Below are 26716 nucleotides of genomic sequence, written 5' to 3'. Positions count from 1 at the left end.
ATGTTAGTTGGGTATTGACATAATAGATAGAGTTTCACACAACTGAGGAGTGCTAAGTTCCCAACCAGGGGAGCTCTGTTACATTCCCCAATGAAACAGCAACAATCTCCCAAGTTCAAGGGCAAAGACCAGTGAAGAAGGATGGTCCAATGATGGGCCCTTGATACTGATAACTATGCTTATAAGCCTGTGTGCTTGAAATTTCAACTAGGTCTAGAGCTGCAGGGTGCCTAAGAGTGACCTCCTGAGAGCCTCCATATTGCTCAAATGTGGCCATTCTCTAAGCCAAATTCAGCATGTAAATACATTACCTTCTTTCCAGCATGGGGCATGACTCCCAGGGATGAGCTTCCCTGGTGCCAAGGGATTAGTACCAAGCACCAGATAGCAAATGCAACTAGAAAAATACCTTGCTAAAAGGGGAAAATGGTAAAGACAAATGAGTTTATATGGCTAAGAGACTTCAAAATGAGTCAGGAGGTCATCAAAGGGGTTGCACTTATGCACATCTCAGCAGGATCTCAGAGACAGTCAAAGGACATACAACCCCAGGTAGTGGCACTCCTGAGGGCTACAGAGACACCCAGGTCCTATGGTTATGGAAGATGGCCCTTGAGTTCAGTGCCTTGCCAGTGTGCCCTGCTTTGGAATTTGTGCTCCTAAGTGTGATGAAGTTGGACTCAACTATGACCTCTTACACACGCCTCTTCTATCACTTTTACTGAACCTGTGGTTGGTGCTGGGATAGTATATGCTCTGGAAACTCGAATCTCTGGACTCTCCATGTGCCAGCTGGTCTGTGAGCCTCTGCAGAGTTGCAACAACACTCTCCAATTCATTGGACTTACCCAGGTCAGCTAACAGGAAGGTGAGAATGGTCAACCACCACAACAGGGAACTGAGAGAGTCTATATCTGCAAGCAGGATAATTGCATCCATTAGGCATGTGGGATCTAAGCCCCCTCTCAATTTAGAGGTGGAGTGGACATTGCCATCCCAAGGTCCTCAGGATGGCAGAATAAAATATGGATTAGTGAGATGTGAAAGGCAAGATGGCATCTGAGTGAGTACACCTCACAGTTTCTACTGCAAAGCAGCAGCCGAGTGGGCTTGGAGTCTTGCCGGAGTGGGTTGATTTGGGGGCTTGCAAGGCAGGAGGTGTATTTGGAGAGACAGTGACAGAAGTAGTGCTTGCTAAAGGTAGAATTGCAGGTTACAAGTACAGAGGTCAGAAGCTGTGGGAAGGCAGGACCCTTCCCCCTAGGGCCTTTGGCCGCAATGTTCCCTGAGAACTGTCGGTTGTGCAGTGGCATTCCTGGGCCCCATGATCCCCAGATGCATAGTCCCCAGGTCCATGTTCCCTAAGCCCCCATAGCCCATGTTTGACAGACCTACATACCCTGAGTCTGCAGTGTCCTGGACTTCCCTTTCCAGAGTCCAGCACTCCCAGAAGTCTGGAATTGCCCTAGCCCTCCAGTTTTGGACTGAATCCATGGGTGGGAGGGATTAGATGGGAGGTGCAGCACAGGAGCTGGTCAAGTGTGGATTCAATTTTCTGTCCCCCCCCCCCTTTTTTTTGTGCTTGGAGGAGCACACAAGCTGGATTGGGGAGAGCCTGGGAAGAAAGGAGTGGTGAATCTACTGAGAGAGCCCAATTCTCCTAAATACCCTGGGATAGGAAACTTGGTCTGGGAGAAGGTGGAGTCAGAAAATCAACTAGCCCTCTGGTAGCACATCTAAAGGAGAAGGACTGTAGGAGATGCTTTCCAAGCTTCCAGTAGCATACTTGGGGTTCCTGGTGAGGTATGGTTGCTCTCTCTCTGGAAATTAAGAGTTATTGTTTTCTTTGCAAAGCTGGTTCAACAAGGACCCACTTTTCTTTCTTTCTTTTTTTTCTTTTTTCTTCTTTTTATATTAGGTGCTGCAGGGAGCGCTTCACATTTGCTGTATTTCCTCATCCTCCATTTCCTCTTTTCTGTGTGTATTGATTTTGGCCACAAATACTATCCCCTTTCCTCTACATCTTTCTATTCTCCATCATATATTGTTTCTCTTACATTACACCTCTCTTTATTTGCCTTCCTATTTTTCTGACTTTCTATTTCGAATACCTTTATTCTGTATTCTGTCTTATTTTCACTTCTTATATTACTGTACTTTCTTTTCTCTTTCCCTCTTTCCTGAACACACTGGCCTTTTAATTCACACTATATTCCTCCACATATTCAGTTTACTGTCTCATTATATGTATTCTACTTTTCTTACTGTTATAACTCTACATACCTTAATTGAGTCTAATATCCATTCTCCAAAATCTCACATGGTTCCTCTGTTAATATTTACTATCAAAACTACTGTTATTCATTTTATTTTCTTACTCCTGTTGTTTTCTCTGGCCCTAATATTTTCCTCCAAGTGAACTGAGCCAACAACAAGGAAATAGAATAAGAAGAACAAGGTGACAAAGAGAAGACTTAACACAAATGCAAAAACAACAACTAATTAAAACCCACACTAGACAAAGAAGCTAAGCAACTGATTAAACCCATCAAGATAAAATGATAACCAGACAGTAACAAAAAAAACCCGAAACTACAAACCAAACTAATAATCAGGCAAACATGTCCCAATCCAATGAACAAACTGAAAACCAGGAAGAGGAGCAGAACATCAAACAAGTAATCAAAGCTCTCAAAACATATATTAGGGACAAATTTGATGAAGTGAAGGAAGCGATTAAGAATATGAAGAAAACACTTGGAGAGAATATAGAAGAAATTACAATCATACACAAAAAGATAATGGATATGATGGTGATGAACAGCACAATTCAAGAAATCAAAAAATACGCTCTCAGAAAATAACAGCAGACTTGAAGAGGCAGAGGAAAGCATTAGTGATATGGAAGACAGTACATCTGAAATCAAACAGATAGTAGAACTGAACGGTAAAATGATAGAAAAAATCCAGCGGGGACTTAGGGACCTGAATGACAATGCAAAACATGCAAACATATGCATTATAGGCATCCCAGAAGGAGAAGAGAAGGGAAAGGGAACAGCAGGCGTGTTGGAGGAAATAATGGTTGAAAACTTCCCAAACCTATTGAGGGAAATGGATGTACATGTCCAGGAAGCACAACACACCCCAAACAGCATAAATCCCAGCAGACTATCCCAAGACATATACTTGTCAAATTATCCAATGCCCAAGACAAAGAGAAAATACTAAAAGCAGCAAGAGAAAAGAGAACCATCATATACAAAGGAGGCTCCATAAGATTAAGTGCTGATTTCTCATCTGAAACCATGGAGGCAAGAAGGCAGTGGTATGACATAGTCAAGGTACTAAAAGAAAAAATTTCCAACCAAGAATACTCTATCCAGCAAAGCTAGCATTCAAATATGATGGAGTGTTCAAAATATTCACAAGTAAACAGAAATTAAGAAAGTATGCCAAGAAGAATCCTGCTCTTCAAGAAATACTAAAGGGAGCTCCATAGGAAGAAAGAAAAAAACAAGAGAGGCAGAGTTGGAGGAAAGAGTAAGAGCAACTAAAAAGACAAAAACAGAAAAAGAAAATCAAACAAAATGACAAATACAAATACAAAGAAAATATGGCTAATATAAGTAATTCCTTGAAAGTAATAATACTGAATGTCAATGGATTAAACTCACCTGTCAAGAGACTCAGACTGGAAGATTGGATAAGGAAATATGACCCATCTATATGCTGTCTACAAGAAACACATCTTAGACCCAGGAATTCAAGGAGGTTGAAAGTGAATGACTGGAAAACAATATTAAAAGCAGATGCAGGACTTTATATATCCTGCCATAATCCACTGAATGGACTGGGGGAGAGTGTAAACTACAATGCAAACTCTAATCCATGAGGTGTAGCAGTGCTCCCAAATGCATTCATCAAATGCAGTGAATGTGCCACAATGATGAAAGAGGTTGTACATGTAGGAAGAATGTGGCAGGGAGTGAGGAGTGGGGTATAGGTTAACCTCTTATATTTTTTTAATGTAGCATTTTGTGATCTATGTATCTTTAAAAGAAAAAGAAGACAAAATTTGCTAAAAGAAAACATTCAATGGATTTGACAAAACCGAAAGTTGGTTCTTTGAGAAGATCAACAACATTGACAAACCCTTAGCTAAACTGACAATAAAAAAAGAGAAAATAAATAAAATCAGAATGAGAGGGGGTTTATACTACTAACCCCACAGAAATAAAATAGATCATAAGAGGATACTATGAATACCTGTACACCAACAAACTAGACAACATCAGTTAAATGGACAAATTCCTAAAACATACAAACAACTTACACTGACCTTAAAAGAAATAAAAGACCTTAACAAACCAATCAGAAGTAAAGAGATTGAAACTGTCATCAAAACCCCTCCCAAAATGAAAATCCTGGGATGGATGGTTTCATAGCTGAATTCTATTTATTATTCAAAGAAGATTTAATATGAATCTTACTCAAACTCTTCCAAAAAATTTGAACAGTAGGGGATACTACCAAACTCATTCTATGAAGTCAACATCATCCTAATACCAAAGCACATAAAGATGCAAAAAAGAAACCAATATAGATACAAAATACTTAACAAAATACTTGTTAATCAAATCCAAAAGCACATTAAAAGAATTATACACTATGATCAATTGGGTTTTATCCCAGGTATGCAACTGTGGTTCAAATAAAGAAAATCAATCAGTATAATATACTACTGTAAGAAATTGAAGAGGAAAAAAAATCACTTGATCATCTTGATTGATGCAGAAAAGACACTTAAGATAGAAATAGAAGAAACTTTTCTCAACATGGTAAAATGCATATATGAAAAATCCATAGCTAACATTGTACTCAATTGTGAAAGACTGAAAACTTTCCCACTGAAATTGGGAACAAGACAAGATGGCCACTGTCATCACTGTTCTTCAGTGTTGTGCTAGAAGTTCCAGTAAAAGCAATTAGACAAGAAAAAGAAAGAAAAGGTACCCTAACTGGAAAGGAAGAAGTAAAACTTTTGCTATTCCTAAATGATAAGATCCTATACATAAAAGTCCTGAAAACCTACAGCAAAGCTACTAGTGCTAAAAAACTTGTTCAGTAATGATGCAAGATTAATATGTAAAATCAGTAGTGTTTCTATACACTAGTAATGACCAATCTGAGGGCTAAGTCAGGAAAAAAATTCCATTTACAATATTGACTAAAATAACTATATATTTAGGAATAAACTTAATCAAGGACCTGTATTCTGAAAACTTCAAAACATTGCTAAAATAAGTCAAAGAAGACCTAAATAGATAGATGGACATTCCATGTTCATGGATTGGAAGACTAAGTATCATTGTCAATTCTACCCAAAGTTATAGATTATAGATTATAGATTCTATGCAATCTTGATAAAAATTCCAACTGCCTATTTTCCAGAAAAGGAAAAGCCAATTATCAGTTTTATTTGGAAGAGTAATGGGCCCCAAGTAGTAAAAAATATATTTTCAAAGGAATAATGATGTCAGTGGACTTTTACTTCCTGACTAAATCATATTACATAGCTATAGTGGGAAAAACAGCAAAGTACTGTCATAAAGATAGATGTGTAGACCAATGGATCCAAACTGATTGTTCCAAAATAGACCCTCACACCTGGATCAAGTGATGTTTGACAAAGCTGTCAAGTCCACCCAGCTAGGTCTGAACAGTCTATTAAATTGTGCTAGGAGTACTGGATATTCATATCCAAAGGAAAGAAAGAGGGCCCCTATTTCACATCTTATTAAAAATTTATAAAGGGATCAAAGACCTAAACATAAAAGCTAGAATCATAAAACTCGTAAAAGAAAATGTAGGGAAACATCTTCAAGATCTTGTGGTAGGTGATAGTTTATTAAACCCTACATCCAAAGAACAAACAATGAAATAAAAAATAGATAAATGGGACTTCCTTAAAATTAAATACTTTTGTGCTGCAAATGATTTGTAAGAAAGTAAAGAGGAAGCCTCCTCAATTGTAAAAAATATTTGGGAAACACATATTAGATAATGGTTTGATTTCCACATTATATAAAGAGAGCATACAGCTCAATGATAAGAATCAAGCCACCCCAATTAAAAAATTAGCAGAAGACTTGAATAGACATTTTTCCAAAGTGGAATTACAAATGACCAAAAAGTACATGAAAAGATTTTCAATATCACTAGCTACTGAGGAAATGTAAATCAAAATTATAATGAGTGTCATTTCACACCTTATAGAATGGCCATTGCTTAAAACAACAACAAAACAAACAAACAAACAAACCAGGAATTGAGTTAGTAGTTGGAATGAGATGAGATCAAAGGGTCTAGACGGAACTTTTTAGGAGTAGTGCTTCCATAGCTTGTTGAGCTACCATTTTCTGTTGTTGTTGTTGTTGTTTTTAACTTGAAATAAAGTTATTTAAAAATAATTAAAAATAAAAACAAAAAAGTACAGATGCTGAAGAGGATGTAAAAAAATAGGAGCACTCCTTCACTGTTGGTGGGAATGTAGAACACTGCAGCCTCTGTGGAAGTCAGTTTGGCAGTTCCTCGGGAAGCTAAATATAGAACTGCAGTATGATCCAGCAATCCTGCTACTAGGAATAATTCAGAAGAACTGAAATAAGAACATGAAGTGCCATTTGCACACCAACGTTCATAGCAGCATTATTCACAATTGCCAAAGGATGGAAACAAGCCAAGTCTCCTTCAGCTGTTGGATAAACAAAATATGGTATATACATTCAGTGGAATACTATTCACCTATGAGAAGAAATGAAATCAGGATACATATGACAACATACATGAACCTTGAGGACATTATTTTAAGTGAAATAAGACTGACACAAAAGGACAAATATTGCATGGTCTCACTACTACGAACTAAATACAATGAGTAAATTCATGGAGTTAAAATCTAGAATATAGGTTACTAGGAGATAGAATAAGAATTGAGAAGGAGGAGCTGATGCTTAGTGTATGTAGAATTTTCAATTCGCTTGACTGTAAAAGTGTGGTAATGGATAGAATAGATGGTAACACATTATAATGAGTGTTACTAACACAACTGGTTTATAAATGGGATTGTGGCTAAAAGGGGTAGGTTAGGGTATAATTGTCAATAGAAACAAAACTGAAGAATAATCGAGGGGCTGTGTAACACAGTGAACTTGGTGATGGATGAGGTTTGTGGTTAATAGTACAAATACAAGAATGTTATCTGTGAAGTAGAACAAACGTACATCAATATTAAGAAATGGTGATGCATGGAAAAATACAACTAATGTAACTTAGTGACTATTGTTAACAGTGACATTATAATATTTTTGTATCAATAGCACAGAAAGCACTACATCAGCCCTAAGGGTCAACAGTAGGGGAGCATAATGGAGATTATGGAAAAAGGAGGATAAGATACTTTTATCATCATCAGTCATTCATTCATTCAAAAATATCAAATGATACTATTTTCCTTTCCATAATTGAAAAGGCAGGAAATATTGGCTTGATTTTGTAGATTGAGGAAATGGGAGCTAAGAGAGGGTAAATGGTACCCTAAGATTAGGGAAGCAGTAAGGAGAGAGGTACGCATGCACGTAGATTATGAGCTGATTGTTTTGGTTTTGGGGACACAGCTCTTGCAGAGAGATTTCTGGAATATCACTTAGGAAGAACCCCTCCCTTCCCTTCTCCCCCACCAACGCATGAACCTTCACCTCAGCGTGCACGGCAATCTGCCTTCCGTGGGACCCATTTGAGACCTGAGGAACGTGCCTTTTCCCGGGTAAGCCGAGCACCTTGAAGCTTGATTCCTCACTTTGCCTATAGCTCCCACCCCAGCTCCAAGTCCAGGCCCTGGAATGTGGTGCTCAGTGAGAGAGGGAGGGATGGAGCTGTTTATGGAGAGCAATTTAAGAATGGAACAGTTGAGTTGGAAGGCAACTAACATGTTCTGACCTCCTTGCATGACAGGCTGTGACCCCTGCCCTTTCCAGTTACCGTCCATTAATTCCTGACCTGACTATTATCATGAGCATCTTAAAAATGAAGGAAATCATGCTCGGGAAGCTGAAGTCGTTTCCTAAGGTCACCTAAGCAGTGACCTTGACCTGGCCAGGGTTGAACCCAGACTGGGCTGTGCTGACAGGCAGCCCTGAGGACTGTGCCAGGGTTCCGAAGCGCTTAGCTTCTCGAGGACCAAGGACTAACCAATTTACACTCATCACCAATTGCAATGCACCAAATACCTGAAAAAGAAATGGCATGTCATATCATGGGTGCAAGGGATGCTGCGGTGCTCCAAATAGCTCTTTTTTCAAACTGAGAACAGCTGAATGCTTTCCCCTTGAGTATGAACGGGTGTCTGATTGTGAAGGTGCCTGATCTCAGACTTGCTTGACTTTCTGCTTAGGAATCCACTCTCCACCCGGCATTCATTGCACAATCAGCAGATGGGGTGGGAGGCAAGTTTTTAAAAGCAGACTTTGCAAAACAAGTATTGAGTAACCTGGGTCTCTCTTTTCCCTCGTATGTGCCGAGCAACCTTTCAGGTCTATTTGACAGTTTGTCCTTGGACAGCAGTCCAGCAGGATATTCAAAGGCTGGGAGAGACCAAGAGGCTTTGGGGTGTTGCAATCGGTCAGCTGGGCTGAGATGACTCAAGAAGGAAGTGGCCTGGCCTGGGGCCCGCCCCCATCCCCATGCTTGGCGGGAGGGACAGGGAGGCCTGGCTCCGCTGACACATCCGTTGTTTACCTGGTGGACTGCAAGCCCTGAGGCAGGGGGTGGAAATCTTCCTAAGATACTTTTTTTTTTCTATTGAAAAGATGATGCAACATTACAGAAAATTTTGACAAGAGAAAAATGAATCACCGTAATTTCATCACCCCAAAACAAGTGTTTTTGTGTTTGCGTATTTGCTTCACGCCTGGTCCCTGCTGCGCCGCAGGAAAAGAAGCGCCGTTTGTGGAGCACTGCTTGTTTAGAAGCTGGGATCAATGATTTATATTCAAAATCACATTTATTTCTGACAAATATCCTCCACATTTGCTCAAAAGATTTTCTTGCATTTAACTGGAAAGAATATTACCTAAGAAAATGCCAGTATCTGACGAAAGTTCCCTAAGCAAGTCATGAATATGGGATTCAAATCCAGTTCTGTGCAAATACAAGTCCAGGGGTTTCTACGTCACCATCAATCAGCCTAAAGCCTTGAGCCATTGTTTCATTTTCCATTATAACAAAGCACATTATCTTACTATACTATTCCAAAAACTATTTCAATATATGCGTAAACTACTTAGCAATAGGTATAGCACCATCGACTATAGAACACTAAGTTTTACAGCAGATACAAATCTCGAAAATAAAAATTCAAGTTCGCAAAAAGGGTAACTTTATTTTCTATAAACACCCTTGATTTTCACTTCAAGCCTTTAATTTGCTGGGTAGTGCACACTTAATTTCATCAAGAGACTGAAAATCCCAGGGATCGCCTGTTTTCCAGGCTCTAAGCAAGTACCTGATGCGCTCAGAGGGAAACCCCATGTCCCTTGGACGTTCATCTCAACCCCACGTACCGTGCCCTGGTTACCTGTCCTGAAAGGCACTCAGTGCCCATGTCACTGGCCAGCAGAGCCCTGCCAGGCCCCGTCCAGTCGGCTGCTCCCACGCCCTCTGCAAAGCACGGCAACAGAGCTGGGATTTCTGGGTGAATGGTCGCCAACGCCCAGCTGAGTGCCTGGCCACATTTCCAAATAAGGGTCGCCAGATGGACCCCGTGGGGGGTCGGGCAAGAGAAGACCCTCGAGTGTGAGCCTCTCGCAGTTGACCAACAGATGGACCAAGTCTTTACGTGAGTGGCACTACTCAACACAGCCAGCAGACGCGAGGATCACCCCGCCAGGGCTTCTCTGAGATCGTTTTAAACCAAACTGCCAACCTCCCAAGGTTACTGTGAGAAAGAAATTTCTGGAAGAAAAAAAATAACTATGTTAGGTATTCAATGAAAAATATACTAGCTCTTCCAGATACTGTCTGTCCCTGCAGATTCTCAATTGAATGAAACCCTGTTCCTTATTTCAAGGAATTGACTTTTATGGGGAGATAGGTAACTAAATGAGATGTTGTAAAACATGCAACAGTTGAAAAACTGCTATAATCAAGAGTGCTAGGGGACCCACTATTTTGGTCTTCCATCAGTTTTCCTTCGCAGTTTTCACATTGGTGTCCAGCTACCGGCTTGCCCTGAGGGCCATTAGAAGAGCGAGCCACAGGAAACGTGCTCCGCTGTCGACGGAGGGGATGGGGTGGAGAAGGACGTTTCAGCATCTCAGAGCCCTCTGAGAGCAGGACCTGGGGTGGACGACGTGCCAGTTTTCAGAAAACAGAACGGCGTGCTGCCCCTTAGCCGCTGGTGTGGTTTTGCCTCGATGGCAGGCTTAGCTTACGGGGGTGGCGAGCGCAGTGTGCCTCTCCTTCGCCTGTGGAGGACCGCCCTCACCTCAGGGGAGCACCGGGGCATGCCCCCCACGTGGATGCCGCCAGGGCCACGCTCCTGCGCCTGTTCCCCGCATCTTTCCTTCACTAGATTTCTTAACCTTAGGGTATTTAAGGTGCTGTTTCCAGCCGACTCAGATCCATTTTGGAAAAACATAGGAAATTAGACTGATGGATGGATAGAAAGGTAGATTTTTCCCTTGAGGGAAAGGCATCACTGAGGCAATGACGCACTTAGATGCTGGGTCTACTTGTTGGAAAGGGGGACAGTTTCTACTCGGGAAATCTGGTTTGCCCTCGTATTTGATGAATAGAGCTAGCTAAATAAGTGCCTGAAATAACCACATCATCTGGTTAATGCACTTCAGGACAAGTCCCAGCTACTTGGTGTTAATAAACTGATAGACAGCTTTTTGGATATAAAAGAAAAAGTCTTCTCGCTATCTCATCCAGTAATTACCCATTTCTTGCCTGCTTCCTGCTGTTTTGCTAAGAGCCACTAGGACAATAATTCCACGCATGACTAATGTATTAATAACTCTGTAAGCGACCACTTCTTTATGCCCCCGTGGGAGCCTGGTCTCTGGGAGCCTTCTGAACACCGTCGGCCTCTTACACACGGCTGGCGCAGCGGCCCCCACGGCGGCTGGCTGCAGGAGTGCGGGAGCAGCCGCGCGGCCTTCCAGGCTGCTTGGGAGCATCCTGACGGCCTTGAAATCAGCGCCGTGCTGACCCCGGGAACCCTGGGAACTTCGTCAGCTGCACAGCCTGAACTAGAAAGGGCTTGGCTGCCTGCATGCTGGAATCCCGAGTCAAGTTTTTATAATTGCTGGGCATCTTTCCCCAAAAATAGAAGGACAGCAGAACTGCACATTTGAAATAAATAGGCATGTTCAGAAGGGGCACCCTTGCCATTGAAGCTGTTTATGATAACCTCAGACTTGGTGAGCTATTTGATTTCTCAAAAGTCGGGCAGTTTTTAGAAGGCATGATTGAGGGGCCTCTGGGATATGAGAGGGTGCCTCTCGCCGAGAGGTGTGTCCTCCCCACAGGACAGAATGGTCTCCACGCCTTTCTGAAACCATTGTCCATCAGCCAGCGCCTGACTCAGTTGCCAGGTCCAGCGCCGCTCTGCTGCTTCGCCAAGTCTTTTCAGGCTCCACGGTGAACGCAAATGCACTTGTGTCAGTGGTCAGTGCGCCTGCAGTCACAGCAGGGGCACACAGGCACAGCCGTGGTCAGGAAGCAAACTGCCTCTGACCTGCTCAGCAACTTCCCGCCTACCATCAAGCAAACTGCAACTCCATCTGACATCTGCAGACACAGGCTAGCAATACACCTGTTTCCAAGTGGTCCTACTTAGTGCATGCTTAAATTAGAGGAAAAAAAATAAAGGACTCAAAGTTCAGGAACGTGTATGGGGCGGGCTTATCCAGATGAAACCCCCCCACTTTCCTTCTCACCCTCTCAATGTCAGCCTTGACCTGCCTTTCGTCACGGAGAGGCAGATTCCAACGTCAGTCTGGGGCTCTGGTTTGGTTCCTGGAAACTAGACTTTAGAGGAAGGAGACAGAAACACGGCTTGTTTGTTTGAGGAAGTCACGTGGATGGAGTTTTCTAGTGGTGAAAGCTGTAAAATGCACGCACCACTAGAGTGGTGGTATATAATCAGCCAGGGACAGGCAGCAGGGGCCCTGCTGGGCCAAGACGGGTGAGTCTTGGCAACTTACCTCCCAACACACCCAGTTTTCCTCTATCAGTAATTATCGTGTTCAGCACACGTTTGCCAAACACTTCTACACACCTAGTGCTGTGCGAGTTGCTGGAAATATAAAGTAGATGAAGACAGGCATTTTCTGCCAAAGTTTACACAAACAAATGAGAAGAAGATTGGATTTTGTGAGACAGGCTCCGTGGTAAATGTAAACAGGGAATTCTAAAGAGAATAAGCACCACCCAAGCCTGGTAGAGCAGGAGAACCAGAGCGTCAATCCTGGAGAGCCTATTTTGGGTTGATTCTTTGGATTTTGTGCTCTTCCTTGTCTGAGGAGCAAAAGCAGAAGTCTGAGTTCACCATATTTCTCAGTCCCTGCTTTATTACTGGTGTGTATTTGAGCAAGGACCCCTCTTATCTATATTTATTTATATATCAGTTAGTGTCTTCATTTACTCGTTGGTGGGTTTGGTTGATTCGTGTCTCCCCATCCCCACTGCCCTTTCTCTTGCCCTCCAGGGTTGGAGACAGTCTTTTCTGGTGAAATTTTTATGTCTGTATGTCTGTGTACACTGCGTGTGTCATTGGTTTGAGTGCGTGATTTTAATTTCTGAGGATGGCCTTGCTGTTTAGACCCGTTTTGTTCTAAGGCTTCTCGTTGTATGTGCTGTTACTATCTGTCTATCTTGCCACGTGCCCTTCCTTTTGAGATATGCAGGACAGCCCACCTGCCCTCTTCACTGTCCTCTTGTGAGACACACAGAGGTTGCCCAGCTCCAACCATCACACCTGAACATCTGGTAAGGTGGACTGTTAGCAACTTAAGAATTAGGCATTTCCTACCAGCAACCAATTAGCATTTCAAATGCTGGCTATGTGGGAAATTGAAAGGTGTAAAACATAGTCTTTCTCCCAGGAGCTAATTGTGCTGCTTGTTTCTAACTTGGTGGGGATCTATAAATACGCTGCTCTGATAAAAGCTCCCGAGTGCTGACCTACGGGCTCTGAGCGGCAAGGGGAGGGCGCTGGGACGTGCCCAGCGCCTACTACAAGCCTGGCTTTCTGCTAAGAGCTTCCCAAGTGTCAGGCGGCTGATAAGAAGCTTCCTTAGGGGACACAACATGCGAGCCCTTCCGGGGAGACTGACCTCCTTAGCAGAGCTGGGTGCAGGCCGGCCTCTATCTCAGATTGCAGGAGAGCAGGCAGGGCACTCAAGACGGGGCGCTTAGGCTTGTCTTTGAAGGAAGCAGGGAAGGCCTAAGGATCAGCAAACATTTCTTAGAAATACATAAGATGGGATCCATCATTCACTAGTATTTTTAAGTATTAAGAGACATGGTTTCCTATCAACTAGGCCAACAAATATCTACTGTGCGACTACCACGCATCATACAGTATTCCAAAATATGAGATTGCAGGAGTGAGGAGAGACTAGCCTCATGGCATTTACAAACTATAATAAGTAAGTAAAAAAAGAACAGACAAATAAATGAGGAAGCAGGAAAATGTCGGATAAGAGGTACCAGCTTTGCGTGATGCTATTCTATCAGATAAAACGCCTCTTCTGGGTGAACTAAATGGAGAGGGAGAACCCACGGTCCAGGCAGGCAGCGCTGCGTGATGAAAGGCTGTCTGCTCGTAGTACCCTTCACTCAGGAACCTGTGGCCGGCCACGCAGCTCGAGGGGCAGGACGAGGTGTCCAGCAGCAGCAGGTCCCTCCGACGTCACCTCCGTGCTCGCGTGCTGTGTCCTTGGTACTGAGGTCAGCGGGGCTGTTAAACCAAAGAAGAGTTTTCAGGGATCTTCTGGTTTTCTTGGTTTCTACATACAATCTAATAACATACATGCATTTAGATTAGGAAGCGTTGACTTAAGGAGTCAGGACTTTAGAATGTTAAAGTAGAAAAGGACCTCATACACCATTTAGTTCAAACTTTCTCTTCCTACTTACATGAGACAGGTGAAATGAGAGAGGATGAGCAGTTTGATCCAAGGTAAGGAATTAGACTCAAACAGTAATCGAGTTGTTTGGAAGGTAGCACGGAAGCAAAGAGCTTACATGTGCCTTAAAAGCATCCCGTCCAGACGTCAAAAGCTGCAAGTTCGAAACCGCAAGTCGGAGCCACGCAGTCAGGCAATACCTCCACATCTGGACCCACCCCAGCCCACTGCCAGGGGGACCCAGGGAGGGCCGTCGGCTGCCACGCCCCTCCTAAGCTCCAGGCGCATGCAGGGTCCCCAGCCAACATGGCCGGGCCTGGAGTGGCCGGTCCCCTCGAGGGCAGCATCAGCCCCCTGCCCGAAGAGGGCCCTGCACTGGGGCTCAGTGTGCCAGGGGCCCCTGCCGTCCTGGCCCATGAGCCTCTCCGCATCCTGCTGGACCCTCTTCCCATCCTGCCCGCGGCCCTTGCCCTCTGGTCCTCACCCTCCCGTGTGGGTCCTCCTCCCGCCTCGGCTCCCCTCACGCTCCCCCACCTCCTGCCTCCGCATCCAGGGTCTCTGCTGTCCCTCGTCCCTTCCCGGTGGGGCACTGACCTTCCTCTGCTCACAGCGCCTTGGTTCTTTCCTCGGGGCATCCCCAGCTCCCCGTCTCTCCTCTTCTCTCCAAGCCAGGCTGGCTTTGTCTGGTCATGGGTGGTGACAGGTTATCTGTTATTCTGAGTTTTTTCTACTAAGAGTAGATCACCCAGAAATTGTCACTTTTGTTCTCTGTGTTCCACTGTAGCATAGCTGGCCTAAGAGAGAGAGGTCAACAGGGTAGCAGCTCACATTTCTGGAAAAACGCCATGTCCACACACTGATTAATACTAAAACAGAATATCTCCCACCTCACCTGACTTGTCAAAATTTGTAAAAAATGCCATTTACTTAAAGAAACTGACTATGTGTTGTTCAACCATCTTGCAGCTCAGCATAACCCAGTGGGTCTTAAGTATTTTGAAATTCCATTTCTGAAGTATAAACTGCTCCCCCATGCACATACATGTTAATATATAAATGTTTGGGTAATATACATATCTACAAATAGTGATATGAATCTCACGCACTCACTCACAAAAGCAACCCTCATAAAAACCCGTATAGCTGGGAAGCGGCTGTGGCTCCATCAGTTGGGCTCCCGCCTACCATATGGGAGGCCCTGGGTTCACGTCCTGGGCCTCCTTGTGAAGGCAGGCTCGCCCACATGCTGCAGAGAACTGCCGGCCCAGGTGCCATGGAGTGCCACCGGCCCGCAAACTCCACAGAGTGCTGCCAACTCAGCAAGGTGACACAACCAAAAGGGAGACAAGCAAAAACACAGAAGAGCATGCAGCAAATGGACACAGGAGCAGATAGCGAGCAAGCTGCAAAGGCAGGGGGAATTTAAAAAAAATTTTTTAACCCATATAACTAAGGCCTAAACTCTAAAGATGTCTGGATGTTAACTTTGGCCAAATGGCAGTGGGGCCTCTTCTACTAATCTCTCAGCTGATGCTTCGGGACATGGCTGGCAGGTCCTCTGTGATATCTCTAATATCTCAGCTCTGTGTCACATCATGAGAAGCACGGTATCTTTGAACTGTTCCGGGAATGTCACTTCCACAGCGTCACCACAATGGAAAGCCCTGCAGAATCACAGCATGAGCACATCACTAAAGTGACCCTCACTTCTGATGCTAGGAAGCCACCTGGTCCTGACGCTTCCCCCAGATGTTCACGCACTGCCTGGCCACTCGGTCTGGAGAGTCACCAGCTGCCCAGTTAAGCACGCCCCTACGTCCAGAGCTGCCACGAGGGCACTGATGTGAGCAAGGCCAGGCTCCTGCCCTGCAGAAGCACCGGTCCACGGGGCAAGCCCGTGGAAATAGACGTGATGCCTTCATAATCTACAGCACGGAGCGACGGGCCACGGCGAAGCTGTCACTTACTCCAAAAGCTATAGGGAAAGTGCATCCTTGAACCCGTCTTCAGAGGACGTGTAAGGGTTTCCTAACCGAATGAGTCCTCTAGCCCGGGTTTTCCTTAACCTTTTATGATGTATCTCAGAGGAATGATATTTTAATGCATAAAACCAAACGCAGGGAAGTGGACTTGGCCCAGTGGTTAGGGCGTCCGCCTACCACATGGGAGGTCCGCAGTTCAAACCCCAGGCCTCCTTGACCCGTGTGGAACTGGCCCATGCGCAGTGCTGATGCGCACAAAGAGTGCCCTGCCACGCAGGGGTGTCCCCCGTGTAGGGGAGCCCCACGCGCAAGGAGTGCGCCCTGTAAGGAGAGCCGCCCAGTGCTGAAGAAAGCGCAGCCTGCCCAGGAATGGTGCCACACACACGGAGAGCTGACACAACAAGACGATGCAGCAAAAAAGAAACACAGATTCCCAGTGCCACTGATAAGGATAGGAGCGGTCACAGAAGAACACACAGCGAATGGGCACAAAGAGCAGACAACTGGCGGGGGGGCCAGAAATAAATAAATCTTAAAAAATATGCATGGACCTATAGAAATAAACAATTATTTGGAATTCAATGGTAAAATATTAAGAACAATGTGCATTAATGTATTAATAGATCTTATTAAGCACACAAATCAAGAGGTAGTTCAATTACCACCACATTTTCAAAGCAATGTATAGCATAGACCGTACTTTTATCTATAGCAATTATAATGTGGTATGAAAAAATCTATGGTTCCCACTGGTGACAAAATCACAGGTGACTGCTAAAGCATTGCTGTGGTGTGTTGTGGTGTGATGTGAGTGAAAATAGTTTCCTATCCAGTTCACAGATCTTCCATCTACAGGTCCAGCGGGGGGTCCGTGGACCCCAGAAGGGAGCTCTTGTTCTAGAAAGCGAGATTGGCATAAGCAACGATAATGAGGCATGAAGGAGCTTGACAGGGCTGGGGGCTAGGGGTGTGGGGGCTAGGAGAGCTCTGTGAGCAGACAGGAGGAGAGTGGAGCCAGGTTCTGCAGGCTGAGACGAAGACGAAGATGAAGTATGTTTGGCTCTATCTTTCTGACCTGTGAAGCCGCAAAAGGATTTTGAGCATGAGGTCTCACATATGAGCTCTATAAGACTAAACCAGGTATGGAAGTAGGGGATATTTGGCACAATTCTCTAAAAGTATACTTATTTGAGGAGAGAATAAAGGCAGACTTTTTCGATAACCACATGTTGTTCTGAAGTCCATTTTTCTTCTATATGTAGTAAGGGGATTACAAAGATGAAGATAAGATGACATTCTGGCATGGTAGGTAACCAAAATCCTAGCGATTCTAGGGGAAATTTGTCATTTAAAAATATCTCATGAATGTTTATACCTGTCTGCTTAAGTATTCCAAGAATTTCCATGAACCCATGTTAACCCTTTCTCCTTTCTCCTCATATCCTAAAGTACATGGATGCTAAAGGGCTTCTGACAAAAAGGTCATAGTGCATTAAAAAAGCAACCTGCTTAGCTCTGTCAGCATCTAGAAATGAGGGGCCTCGTACCACTTACCTGTGTGATGGCTACGTTCACGTGTGAACTTGGCCAGGTGACGGTGTCCAGGTGTTTGGCCAAGCAAGCACTGGCCTGATGGTGACTGAGAGGCTGTTTCTTGGCCTTAAAGTCTTGGTCTGTTGCATGAAGGCTGATTACATCTGCACCCAGCCAAGGAGGTCGCCTCCAGCGGTGGAAGCAGCCTCATCTACTCTTCAAGAAGGCCTTAAAGGGAGAGCTGAGGATTTCAGAAGTCAGAAAGGAGAATTCCCATTTCTATTTCAACCAACTTCTCCTAGGGAATTAATCAAAAGCTTCATTGTAGCTCCCTACTCCCAGGCCTGCCTGTGGAATTCAGGCTTGCCAATTCCCACGGTCAAGGGAGCCAGTTCCTAAAATAAATCTGATAGCACTTATAAGGTATGGAGATATCCTGTTGATTCTGTTTCCCTGGAGAACCCTGGCTAATACATAGATAATTCAACGTTTTGAATCAAACTAAGAGTTTGGTCAAGAAAATAATAGTTATTTGAGCATCACACTTCCTATCTTGGCTAATAATCTTTCATAATGACCTGGAAGGCTACGTTCCAATTTACAATTCCAGGCTTCCTTGGAATTCCACACCAGAATGTGGTGAAGTGGGAGGAGAGCTCACCTTTGGTCCTACCCACAATCCACCTCCTTCTCTTCACAAATCCAGCTCCCTGGCTATCGGCCCGAGTTGCGTGTGCACATTCTGTCTACACTCTCCACCACCTGCCAGCCCTCGAGCCACGGAGGTGAGTCCACGGGCACGGTCAGCCTTGGGCTGCATGAACCCAGGGAAGAGGACATTGCCCAGCCGGAAGGGGGCTCAGGGCCTGCTGGCAGTCGTGATGCGGCCCATATTCTTAGAGAACGACCTTGGGTCTTTGGATAAGGGAGCAGAAATGGGGTTCAGGCTTGTTGTCCGGGGAGGGTTGTGGGCACAGAGCCGGAGCAAAGCCTCTGCAAACGGGGCTTCAGTTATCTCACCACTACTTTTTCCTCTTGCAAACATATGGATCATTTGTTATTACATATGTCATATACCATATGAGCAAACAGGTCCAGAGGAGTGAGATGGCTTGTGTGAGAATACACAGCTATTAAATTTTAGATCTAAGATTCAACCAATCGTATTTGAAAGAAAAGTCGGAGTTCTTCCCCATACCAACCTGTGAAGACCCAACTGGGATCTAATATCCCAAACCTTTCTTTAATGTATTGTCAGAGCCTGGATAAACTGTTTTGAATGCCCTTAAAGAGCTTCTTCATAATTAAAAAATAAAATAAAAAAATTTTTCTGAAAACAGCAAAATTATTTCATTCCTGGAAGGTCTTCTTGATGTCAGACGTCAACGTCACTGATGGCATTAGTCGACTGCCCATACCTGGATGGCACCTTGTTGTGTTGTCACTTTTTAAATTGCGTTTTTATTATTTTTCATCCTATCTCACACATGGCAACCTGAGTCTTGGATATTTGTCTAACGAAACAGTACGGAAAGCATAGAGACCAATTCTGTTTAACTCTTTCCACAAAAACACCTCCTATGTTGAATAATCAAGCTCAGAGACAAATAGGAAATTACTGTTTGCCTGGGTTACAGTGAAGCTCTTCTTGTCCACTGATGACCAAGTCTAGGAGAAATTTTAAATTACAAGGAGTATGAAATCAGAAAATGACAATGAGTAATGTTTGCTTAATGAATCAATTACATGGAATCAAGTATTGTACATCAGATATTTTCTCCAACATAATTTCTCCACATCCTCAGAGAAATGCATTTCTTTAGAGATAATTTCATTTAATAAAAATGCAGTCCATGAGTACTATGACATGAATCAGTCGTGTGTGGATATGTGTGTGTGTATTCTCCCTTAAAGGCTGTCATCTCTCAAAACTCTTGTTTATTATTGCTTCCAAAACTTTCCCAGTTTACCAGCTTACAGTTGACTGTTGCCTCCTCTGCACCTGCATTGCTCCCTCCTGGAGGATGACCCTGTGGCCTGAGGTCTGGCAGGACCGCGGCCAGCCCCAGAGGCTCCCAGGGCCCCTTGGGCTCCAGCCTGGGAGGCTGCCCCTTCCTCCCACGGCCCTCGGGGCCTGCGAGCCCACAGCCTCTTGCCTCCGCTTCCAGCAAGCTCTCAGGCGTCTCCCTCCCTCCCTCCCAGGCACCTGCAGACTCTTTGAGAATTTTTTAAACATGGAGCATCTGCCTGCAGCCTTCCATCTTTCTGAGAGGCCCGCTGCATCGTTTTAAATGCCCTAACTCTCCCTCATCTTGCTGGTAAAACAATCTCTTTGGTGGCCCCCTGCCCAGCGCCCCCGTCCAGTTAGCCTTCCCTCATGACCCCAGCACATATCTAGAGCATTCGCTCTGTTACTTTCTTGTGGTCACTTCCAAAAGTACTTGGTAACTCTTGGTGCACCTGAACTGTCTCTGTATCCCACGCTCTAGCATGGAGTCTACAGGTCAATGGGAAGAATGAATGGGCGGTGGATGGGTGGGTGGACTGAAATGTGTCCTTCCCCACTAGGAAAGTTGCATTCTCCACGTGACCCATCCTTCTTGCTTAGAAAAATTCAAAACTGGCCAATTATAACATTTGAGGCATGAGTTAGAGAGAGAGGGGGACCAGGATGAAAAGGAAGAGAAACTTTCCAGGCACCCGTCTGGCTCACGCGTCGCTTAGTGCCAGGTGGAGCCGCCGTCCTCCGCACAGCCTCTGGCCCCTGAAGGAGGCCTGGAGCCGCCAGCTCGATAGCCAGGAGGGCAGCAGAGCTGTGCGGCCAGCTGGCCTCAGCTCCTTAAATGCCTCCAGTCTCCTGCTTGGGAAATTGCTCTCTGGTTCTACCGGAGCCATTTGCATTTGTGGCTCCCAGGGGAGGGGCAGTGCCGGCGGGTCCCTGGCCAGCCGTTTGGCCCAGAGACACCCCAAGACCTGGACCAGGCTTGCTACCGTGCGTTCCCCATTAAACGTGGAGCCAGAGCCTGCTGTCGGGGACAGCGCCCGCGGCTCGGGGACAGCGCCCGCGGCTCGGGGACAGCCCCCGCGGCTCGGGGACAGCCCCCACAGCGCCCGCGGCTCCTCTCCCGGGGCTGAGGCGGCTCAGGGGTGCGGGGCTGGGTATGGAGAGGCACTGAGCGTGGACACGCGCCCATCGCAGCTCTGCCAGGCAGCCTGCCACAGGACCCCTTTTGGGCCCCTTCCCTGCGGAAAGTCCACCCCGGCGCCCCCTGCCCGCGAGTCACCCCAGTCTGGCTCTTACCTCGTCACCTGGCTGCTGTGGCTCAGCGGGGACGGCCGTGCTGGCCGTGCCCTGGGACACAAGGGGACACGGTCACGCTGTCACGGTCGCGCTGTCACAATGCCTCTCCACGCTGCCGGTGCTTGCGTCTCCTCTGGAGGCCCCCGAGCTCCCTGCTCGCTCTCAGCTATCGATGCACGTGCTCTGGGGGAGCCTGGGGAGGAGGGGTCGCCCCGCCTCCTGGACAACCTGCCCTGTAGCGGAGCCGCAGGTGGGAGAGCCCCGAAGCTGCCTTGCGAGGACTGAAATCGAGCACAGGCCCGTAAGGACGCAGGGCCTCCTGCAAGCCCGGGGCCATCCGCTCCCACGCACAGCGGGTCCGTCTCGTAGGCACCCGAGGCCGCAGCCGAGCGGGCAGCACCGGGGCTCCGGCCGCGGGTCCCTGCGCCCCCAGGCCCTGGGCCGGCCCCCTGCTCGCTGGCACAGCTCTAGCTCTAGGCAGGGGCCCTGCGAGGTGCTGTCGAGGGCTCGGTGGGCACACAGACCTGGCACCTGCTGCCAGCTCCCCGGAGGAGGCCGCGAAGAGCAGGACTGGCACGGGTGAGGCCTGGAGATCCCGTGGGAGGCGGTCAGCAGGTCCTTGCCTCGGGGGCTGGGGGGCGAAGGCTGGAAGGAGGGAGCGGGCGGGCAGCCCCCGGTCCGCGCTCGTCGACACGCGGGTCCTGGCGTTCTTCGAGGTAGTAAAGACAGCGTCTCTGAAGGGTGAGCAGGAGGGGAGGAGAAAGCCATTGAATGGGCCTTTTCCCTCTCCAGCGTCTCGAGGCTGTGCTCGGTTACCGGCTCCCGGCCCTGGACGGATGGGATTCAAGGTCCTGGAGAACTCGCCTGACGCAGGTATCTGAGAGCACAGGGCCCAGCCCACGGCTGACCCCAAACGGCCATTTCCAAGGCCCCTCTAGTTGGTGCATTCAAAATGTAGCTAATTTTATGTCCTACACCTGTTACACTCAAGCCTGTGAAATAACAAAAGGATGAGCAGCTGGTGTTGCACCTGTCTCTATAAATACCAGCAACTGCGGGTAAGGAGGACTCCCTCACCCACGTACTTTATTAAATGTCTTACTTGCAATATCTTTAGTCCTCATACGACCCTTTGCGGTAAGTATACCAGATCAGAGAGGTTAAATAACTCCTCACTTCATTCACTGAGTACCTTTCAGGGCCAAAATTCAAACCCAGCTTCTCCTGACCTCAAAGCACACGTCTTCCAATGTACAACACTATCCTTCAAATACACCAAAATAAGGCACATGGACTGGAAAGGTATAAACAGAGGTGGGTATACTTGGCACTTGCTGTCCCAACTCCAAGTCTGAAAGTTATTTAGTGTATGGCTTGCCACACTGTTTAATGTGGCTGGTGGTTCCCAAATGACCTGCGTGTCAAGATTTGTTGCTATGTGCTTCTTTAATGCGCAAGGATCTCCAGCTCAGTCCACTGTGTCAGTCCCAGGAAGGAGCTTGTAGCTCTCAGGGTGTTCTGATGTAGCCCATGCAGAAGAGTCCAAGGGAACATCTCTTTACTCCAATGTCACACTATAGCTAAAGACCTAGTAGCTTTTTCTTTGACCATTTTGAGTCTTTTATTTTTTAAAATATATTTGTAATGCAGAGAAGCAAAAACCAAACCAAAAATGCTCCACTAGCTCCCTTCCAGATAAATGATCTCTGACATCTGTTGACATGTTTGAAAAATCATACATATGTGCATATAGCTCTCTACAGATAGGTGGAAAATGCCACATGTAAAGACTTTCCAAATTCATCCCTTTCCTCTCCCCAAAGGCTATGACCATTAGAAGATGCTTGTGATACTGTGCAGAAAAAAAGAAAAACACTAAATTCTATATCTGCATGAATGTATGTGTATCTCCCTGAACATGCATACATATATGTATATTCTTCTTCATTTCCACAGCAGTGAGTCACAGTAGGCCATGCTTCTGCATATTGGCTTTTTTAATCATAATAGTTTTATTCCTGAAATCTTGGTGTCTTATTACATTTGGAATTCATTCTTTATGACATATTTGCAATAGTCAAAGACGTGCCCTAATTTATATAAGCAGCATTATAGTGATTGATATCCTAATTTCTCCAGCTTTTGTTTGCTTGTTGTTTACTTTTGGAAACAATACTGCAATGAAAATTTTTCTACACATATCATGATGGGCATTTGCAAATATCAATGTTAGGTAAATTCCTTAATATGGCATTGCTAACTCAAAGCCTCAGGGCATTTTAAATCTTGATACATGTTGTCAAACCATTATCCAACCAAAAACATGTGGGCCATCCATCTCCCACACTCTCAGGGCCTTAGATATCCTCAAGTTTGGCTGAGACCGAAAGGTGAGATGAAAGGAAACATGGTCCATAGATGAATGATGTAGCACTTTAATATGGTTATGAATTCCAGAAATGGATATTGGATTAGGTTTGTAACCTGGTCTGTGCCTGGGCATGACTGAGTTATGATTAGGGCTTTGAATTGGCCATGTCATTAGGGCATTGAGACCCTGCCCCTTGGTGGGTGGGGACTCACAGATAAAAGGCATGACAAAGGACAGATTTGAGGGTTTTGATGTTGGAGGGAGCCCCAGGGAAAGAGACAGAGCCATTCATCTGATAGTCCACAGCTGACCTTGTGGAGAGAGGCAAAACCTAGAGAGCCTCATAGTCTACAGCTGACTTTGTGGAGAAAACAGAGGAGCTGAGCCCAGAGGAACCAGGAAGCCTAAACCCTGGCAGATGTCGGCAGCCATCTTGCTCCAACACATGGAAATAGACTTTGGTGAGGAAAGTTACTTATGCTTCATGACCTGGTATCTGTAAGCTCCTACCCCAAATAAATACCCTTTATAAAAATCAACCTGTTTTTGGTATTTTGCATCAGCACCCCTTTGGCTGACTAATACAAATGGCTAAAGTCCTCATGTCTAGTGCCCATCATTAACCAGTATCTTTCTAAGAGCGTTCAGAACCCACACATGGAAATATGTATTATGTATACACACACAAACACACACATAATCACACATGTATGGATTCACTGACTATCACAGGAAATATACCAGTGATGCAAAAATTAAAGAGAAAGAATAAGCAACTAGTCATTGGGGAAAGGGTATGATGGAGACTTATTTTCATCTTTACCCAGTTTTTCCTTTTGAATTGTATGTCATGTGCATTTATCACTAATTCAAGAGTAAATGAAATAAAATGTATTCCATGAAAATAACTTACATATGCACTTACCTTTTGATTCAACAATTTTGCCTCTAGAAATTTACTTTATGTCTAAACCAGCATATGTGCAGACTAGCATAAATTCACTTTTTTTTCATTGCAGTAAACCTTGCAAGAGAAAGAAAAATATAAACAACCTAAATGTACCTCAGTATTGGTCCAGTGAAATGATTATTATTTGCACGAAAATCCTCTGTATCCAGAACAAAGAAGGAAGAACTTCATTACATACTGAAATGGAACGTCCTCAAAGGTATACTGTGAAATAAAAAAGCAAAGTACAGAAGAGTATGTACTGTGTCTACCATTTGTGTTGTAATAAAAAATCATGGTTCTGTGCATGCATGTGACAAGTATACTGTATATACATGTACACTATATACAATGTGTTGCATTTGCATAAATCTATAATTAATATACAGACACAAGCAAACTCATATATATATACATATATGCATTCATATGTATAGGCATTTTCTAGTGTGAGAATACAACATCTCTGAAAAGACACACAAGCAATAGATGACAATAGGAGACAAAAAACTGGGTGGCAGGGGAAGAGAAATGGTAGTCCTTCACTCCTCTTGTTCATATGTATTCAAAATACAAATGAATAAAATTAAGATTAAAGAGAAATATTTGCAGGCCAAACTCCAAACTAGACCTCTTCACTTCCTCTCCAATACATCCACCTCATTGAACAGATGTAGCTTTGTAGTTATTTTTGCAGAGTGGTGAGTGACACAAACCCAGGGCAGATGGGATCCTGAGCAGGCTGTCAGGCTACGGCTTCGTGCAGAGCCTACGTGGACCTTGTCTTGCTATCTGGTTTCCATCCACAGTGGCGCTGTTGATTGGAGTTCCAACAGGAAAACCTCACCAACAATTGACATTTCTACAGAATATTCAGGAGGATGAGTCACCACATCCCTGTCCACGGAACCCTGTTGCTCTACAGCGAGTATTTACAGGTGGCTTTGGGGAGCTTGGTGCTCCCAGATGGGGAGCTGCATGCTGTATTAAATCTGAATTTTAATCTGCCTTACTCTGTTAGCATGTGGGGAATTGGAGTGCCATGTCTTAAATGAAATGCTATCCTCTCCTTTATGTAAATGATTCAAATAACAATACTTTAAAATATATATATATATACACACACACACACACACACATACACACACACACATATATAGACTTGTGATGGTTAGGCGTATGTGCCAACTTGGCCAGGTACTAGTGCCCAGTTGCTGGGTCAAGCAAGCACTGGCCTAACTGTTACTGTGACTTAAATCATCAGTGAGTTGACTGCATCTGATTTCATCTACAATCAACAAGCAGGTTGCCTTCAGCAAAGAAGGACATCTCATCTATCAGCTGCAATCTTAAAAGGAGAAGTGATGATTTCTGCAGTCAGAAGAGAGGATTTCCATCTCCACTTCAGGCAGCCAGGTTTCTCCTAGGGAATTCATTGAAAACCTTTGTGGCAGTTTGAAATTATATTATGAATTCCCAAAAGAGAAGGATTGTTTGTAAACTAATCTGATCCTCTGTGTGTGATACCCTTTGACTGTATTAAATTCAGTGAGGGGCCTCTGATTAAGTTTGCTTGATAAAATAATTTTAGGGCTTCTGATGGGGCTACGTCAGCAAGGCGGTAACTCAGGTTGAGTGAGTGCCTGCCCCCTTGGAGGGCAGATATAAATGGACACTCACTCAAGAAGACACACAGAGGAGAGAACTTTGCCATTTTGATCCTGCCACATGACAGAAAGGAGAAGGCTCCAACCACTAAAGCCCTGGGAAGAGAGAGAAGTCATTCGCCTGATGGTTTGCAGGCGACCTTGGGAAGAGGGTGGGGGCTGATGCAGGAGGCCCTGAGGGACAAACCTGGGCCAGCCCGCGGCCACTTCCAGAAGAAGCTGGGCCCACAGCGCTCAGGAGGGAGAGGAAGCGCAGGAAGCAGAGCCCAGGCAGAGGTCAGCGGCCGTCTTGCTTCAGTTTGTGGCGCTGACTTTGGTGCGAAAGTCACCTTGAGTGGGACTCTTTAGGACCTGGTAACTGTAAGCTTTTACCCCAAATAAATGCCCGTCATAGAAGCCAACAGGCTTCTGGTATTTGCATCAGCACCCCTTGGCCGGAGTTCCCAGCTCGTGGCCTGCTCTGTGGAATTTGGCTTTGTGCACCCCGTAGTCGCATGAGACGCTTTTTATAGTCCCACGCTATTTACAGATATCTCCTGTCAGTCCTGCTTCCCAAGGGAGCCCTGACTAATACAATACTCTTGGAAATACACTGTCTCTTAACTTCTCAGGGCAGGAGACAGATAAATGAAGCAAAAAAGTGAAGTCTGAGGCCGTGAGAGGTGGGGGCCTGCCGGGTGTGCCCCCCGTGTGTGTTCACGGGGGCCCTGCTCGG

At 45.3% G+C, this 26716-nt stretch overlaps 2 long non-coding RNA genes across 2 annotated transcripts in view; one reads left to right on the top strand and one right to left on the bottom strand.

The window, feature by feature from the left end:
• LOC131275955 (uncharacterized) overlaps window positions 1–24519 on the top strand; it is a 35790-nt gene extending 11271 nt beyond the window's left edge. The window contains exons 2-3 of the long non-coding RNA XR_011647424.1: window positions 21807–21887; window positions 24405–24519. This is a non-coding gene — a long non-coding RNA (uncharacterized lncRNA). The remainder of the gene's footprint in view (window positions 1–21806; window positions 21888–24404) is intronic.
• On the bottom strand, window positions 11681–18049 carry LOC101430056 (uncharacterized). The gene is made up of 3 exons (XR_188859.4): window positions 17735–18049; window positions 14793–14992; window positions 11681–14029 (listed from the first exon to the last, which is right to left on the bottom strand). It is a non-coding gene; the product is annotated as an uncharacterized lncRNA (long non-coding RNA).
• Window positions 24520–26716: the final 2197 nt, after the last annotated feature.

Source organism: Dasypus novemcinctus, chromosome 25 (assembly GCF_030445035.2).
Source record: "Dasypus novemcinctus isolate mDasNov1 chromosome 25, mDasNov1.1.hap2, whole genome shotgun sequence".
NCBI classification, from domain to species: domain Eukaryota; kingdom Metazoa; phylum Chordata; class Mammalia; order Cingulata; family Dasypodidae; genus Dasypus; species Dasypus novemcinctus.
This window is presented reverse-complemented; position numbering and strand designations above follow the sequence as displayed.